This window comes from Panthera tigris, chromosome C2 (assembly GCF_018350195.1).
Source record: "Panthera tigris isolate Pti1 chromosome C2, P.tigris_Pti1_mat1.1, whole genome shotgun sequence".
Lineage (NCBI taxonomy): Eukaryota > Metazoa > Chordata > Mammalia > Carnivora > Felidae > Panthera > Panthera tigris.
The window spans coordinates 84,135,486-84,140,584 of record NC_056668.1 but is presented as its reverse complement, the minus strand read 5'-3'; the positions used below and the strand labels follow the sequence as shown (position 1 = coordinate 84,140,584).

Sequence of the window (5,099 nt, the reverse complement as noted above, 5' to 3'; positions counted from 1 at the left end):
TTTTGATTTGCATTTCCCTGATGCTCAGTGATGTTGAGCATCTTTTCATGTGTCTGTTAGCCATCTCAAAGTCATCTTTGGAAAATGTCTATTTATGTCTTCTGTTCGTTTCTTAACTGAGTTGTTTGGTTTTTGGGTGTTGAGTGTGGTAAGTTCTTGGATACTAACTCTTTATCAGATATGTCATTTGCAGATATCTTCTCCCATTCTTAAGGGTAGAGAAGCTTTTTATTTTGATGAAGTCCCAATAGTTCACGTTTGCTTTTGTTTCCCTTGCCTTCGGTGACATGTCTAGTAAGAAGTTGCTATGGGCAAGGTCAAAGAGGTTGCAGCCTGTGTTCTCCTCTAGGATTTTGGTAGTTTCCTGTCTCATATTTAGGTCTTTCATCCATTTTGAATTTATTTTTGTGTATGGTGTAAGAAAGTGGTCCAGTTTCATTCTGTTGCATGTTGTGGTCCAGTTTTCTCAACACCATTTGTTGATAGTACTGTCTTTTTTCTGTTGGATATTCTTTCCAGCTTTGTCAAAATTAGTTGACCATATAGTTGTGGGTCCATTTTTGGGTTTTCTATTCTGTTCCACTGGTCTATGTGTCTGTTTTTGTACCAGTACTACACTGTCTTGATGACCACCGCTTTATAGTATAGCTTGTTTTCAATTAGCAATAATCGCGCCTCAGATAAACCTCATTGGCTATGATACTGCCACTGCGCAAAGCTGTAGTATAGCTTGAAATCTTGAATTGTGATGCCTCCAGTATTGTTTTTGCACTGTTGGTGGGAATGCAGACTGGTGCAGCCACTCTGGAGAGCAGTATGGAGGTTGCTCAAAAAAACTAAAAATAGAACTACTCTACGATCCAGCAATTGAACTACTAGGTATTTACCCAAAGGATACAAAAATACAGGTGCAAATGGGTACATGTGCCCCAATGTTTATAACAGCGTTATCAACAATAGCCAAACCATAGAGAGAGGCAAAATGTCCATTGACTGATGAATGGATAAAGAAGATGTGTTTGTACATATATATATATATATATATACACACACACACACACATATATATACATATGTGTGTATGTGTGTGTGTGTGCGTGTGTGTGTGTGTGTACACACAATGGAATATTACTCAGCCATCAGAAAGAATGAAATCTTGCCATTTGCAACAACGTGGATGGAGCTAGAATGTATTATGCTAATAGAAATAAATCAATCAGAGAAAGACAAATACCATATGATTTCAATCATGTGTGGAATTTAAGAAACAAAACAAATGAACATATGGGAAAGGGTGGGAAAGAGAATAAAGGGAAACAAACCACAAGAGACTCTTATCAGTAGAGAACAAACTGCGGTTGGTGGAGGGAGGTGGGTGGGAGGTGGACTAGATGGGTGATGGGCATTGAGGAGGGCACTTGTTGGGATGAGCACTGGTGTTGCATGTAAGTGATGAATTGCTGAGTTCTACTCCTGAAACCAATATTGCACTGTATATTAACTAACTAAAATTTAAAATGAAAAAAATGCCCTCAAAGTTGAAACAAAAAAAAGGGAAAGGATTAGGGCTTCAACATATGGATTAGTTTGGTGGAGATGGAGGGCACATTTAGCCCATTACAGGTACTGCCTGTAAAGCAATTGGCAAGTACTCCATGGAAGTTAGCCATCACTAACTCAGGTACTAAAATTAAGGAAACAAGAGGTATATTAAATGTACCTGTATAAAGGTATATTAAAATGTACCTGTTTACCTATTTTGATGAATATAGAGGGACCAGCTTTTATTGGGCTAGGTGCTGGGCCACACACACAAAGGAAAAATAAGAATAAGGTAAAATTGCATCTTTCAAGGAGCTCCTGGTCTCCTGTGCCCTTGGAAGAAAGTTCTCTAGAAGATACCCTTTCCTCCCAAGAATCACCCTTTGTCTTGCAGGGGGCATGACCAGCCATGGAAAAATATCAAAAATAGGCCTGGTACACACACTGTTGAACAACTCTGCAAGCTTTGGGGTTCAAATCCTGCTTGTTGTAATTATTGGCTCCAAATTTGGGCAAGTAACATAACCCTATTCAGTTCAGCTTTCTCCTCTGTAGAATCAGAAATGATATTTATTTATTTATTTATTTTTAAATATTAATGTATCCTGTGCACTGTTGGTGGAATGTAAATTGGATCTGCCACTACAGAAAACAGAATGGAAGTTCCTCAGAAATGAAAAAGAGAACTACCTTATGATCCAACAACTCCATTTCTAGGTATTTATCCAAAGAAAAGAAAAACATTGACTTGAAAAAATATATGCATCCCATGTTCATTGAAGCATTAATTATAATAGCCAGTAGATGGAAACAACCTAGGCATCCACTGATAGATGAACGGATGAAGAAGATGTGACATATACACATATCATAGATACATGATAGACTGTTACTTAACCATAAAAAAGAATGAAATTTGCAACAACATGGATGGGCCTTGAAGGCATTGTACTAAGTGAAATAAGTCAAACAGAAAAAGACACATACCATGTGATGTCGCTCATATGTGAAATCTAAAAAATACAAAAACAAAAAATGTAACTTGGAGAGAACAGACTGGTGGTTGCCAGAGATTGGGAGGAAGGGCAGGTAGACAAAAATGTGTGTAGGAGGCTAAAAGGTAAAAACTTCCTGTTATAAAATAAATAAATCCTGGGGATCTAATGCACAGCATGGTGACTATAGTTAACAGTACTGTATTGCATACTGGAAAATTGCTGAGAGAATAAATCTTAAAAGTTCTCTTCATGAGAAAAAAAGTTTTGGCACTTTGTATGATGACAGATGTTAACTGAACTCATTGCAGTAATCATTTTACGAAATTTACAAATATTGAATCATTGTGCTGTACACCTGAAACTAAATGTTTTATGTCGATTATGCCCCGATAAAAAATATTAACGTATGTATTATTATTGCATGAAAGAAATGGTGCTCCATTGGACCTTTGAGCACTGCTCCAGCAGGAGACAAGGAGACAGCTATACAGAGCATGGAGGCTGCAATCCTTGGGCTGATTGGGTACCACTGCTGTCAGCCTAATAATACACCATAGATACAATAGCAATAGCCCTAGCTTGCAGACATTCTGAGAAGTACATGAAATATATGTAAAATCGACTAGCTGTAGTTTTCACATACAAGTACCTGGTAAATGTTCTCCAAACAAACAAAACAAAACCAAGCACAGTCTGCCCTTGTCAGGAGTGTGTGCGAGAAGAAAGGCTGTGTACTGTCAACACGTTTATCTGCAACAACTGGCCAGGGTTCCACAAATAGCTATAATACACTTAGCATGTAGCTGCAGGAAGTAAAAACAAACAAATAAACAGAGTGGCTGAGTGCTACCAACCTTTGTCATCATCCTCAGGAATCCACCGGCTGCGGGTCTTATCAGTTTCAGTGTTAAAATTTAATAGGCTCTAGCACCAAAGATGAAGCAGAGTATAAAGCGAGAAGTTTTTCCGCTGTGGTACTTAGACTTTTCCTGATTCATTTAGATATTACCCACATGTTCAAAAGAAAACAAAACAAAACCCTACAAGTCTCAAACAGGGCCGACTGCTTCTCCCCTAGAGCAGTTTTCCACATTCACTTAGTCTCATGGAAATGCAGACTCAAAGGAAAGTTCTAAGAGTGATACAAGCTCATTATTCCCCCCTAACTTTGCATTTATACCTCAATAAATATTAATGCGGAGAGTGAGCTAACACAGAACAGTGGGGTTTTTTTTGTTTGTTTGTTTTTTTTAATTTTTTTTTTAACGTTTATTTATTTTTGAGACAGAGAGAGACAGAGCATGAACCGGGGAGGGGCAGAGAGAGAGGGAGACACAGAATCTGACACAGGCTCCAGGCTCTGAGCCATCAGCACAGAGCCCGACGCGGGGCTGGAACTCACGGACCGCGAGATCGTGACCTGAGCCGAAGTCGGACGCTTAACCGACTGAGCCACCCAGGCGCCCCCAGAACAGTGTTTTTTAAGTCAGAGTATCCTTGTCAGAATCAGCTGAGGCTTTTGTCAAAAAATGGATTCCAGACCAGTTATCTATGTGGGTAGGACTCTGGAATCCACATGTTAAACAGGTTTTCCAGGCCCTAACACACACAGATAGGCAAGAACCTCTGAGAAATGGGGATAAAATTCTCTGAATTTTATTTTGCTTTCAGGCAACACCTACCAATTTTAACAGGGTGATTTTTAAATTGACAGATGAGAAGATGGAGTACCCAAAAACACTTCTGACTTGATGAGTAGCAAATCCCATGTTAAAACACAGCAAATGATGCTTTCCTAGGGCTTACTAAAATATTAGAAACTAATTTAAAAATAATAAAGTGTGTGCACGTGTGTGTATGTGTGTGTATGTGTGTTCAAGCCAGGTAGACCAAAACGTTAAGTAACCACAACAGAGTAGGGTCACAGAATCACTAATTACATCTCTTTGATACTTAAAAAATGTGGGAAAAAATAATATTCAGTGCTGAGATAGAGCCATTGCATATCAACCAGCACTGTGTGCCCACTTTGCCAAGCACTGCACTAGCCTTGGATACACAAAGATAAAGCAAACAGCCCTGCTCTCTAGCTCACATTATTAGCAGTGGTTCTTAAACAGTTCAGGCTCTAAGAGCCCTTTGGCTTTCGCCCCTGAAAAAATGTCCACGTGTACAAACACAGGATTTTGAATAAGGTTTCAGGTGATTGAAGGAGACCCCAATCCTCACCAAGTCCAGACACAGTATGAATTGAGCAGGTTCTAAATCCTTCCGGTTTGTGGTGTCTCCTTCCTACATGTAATTCAAAATACAATTTAAATGTGTTAAAGAAACAAAAGTGAAGTGCTGTAGATTCAAATTGCTTCTTTCTAGAACTTCAAATTGCCATTTCTATACTGTTGCTTTTTGTTTGCTTGTTCTTGGTGTTGGTGTTTTTACTTGTTTGTTTGGTTTAGTGCCTCTGCTTCACCAGAGCCATATGTGTCTATTTAATTTGCCTGTAGGTAATCCAGCACTATTCTGAGGGAGACACGGCTCCCCAAACACATTAATTACAAT

The 5,099-nt window shown here is 38.9% G+C and overlaps 1 pseudogene; it reads right to left on the bottom strand.

Annotated features, from left to right (window-relative positions):
- Positions 1-509: 509 nt before the first annotated feature.
- Positions 510-720, bottom strand: LOC122230920 (annotated as a pseudogene).
- Positions 721-5,099: the final 4,379 nt, after the last annotated feature.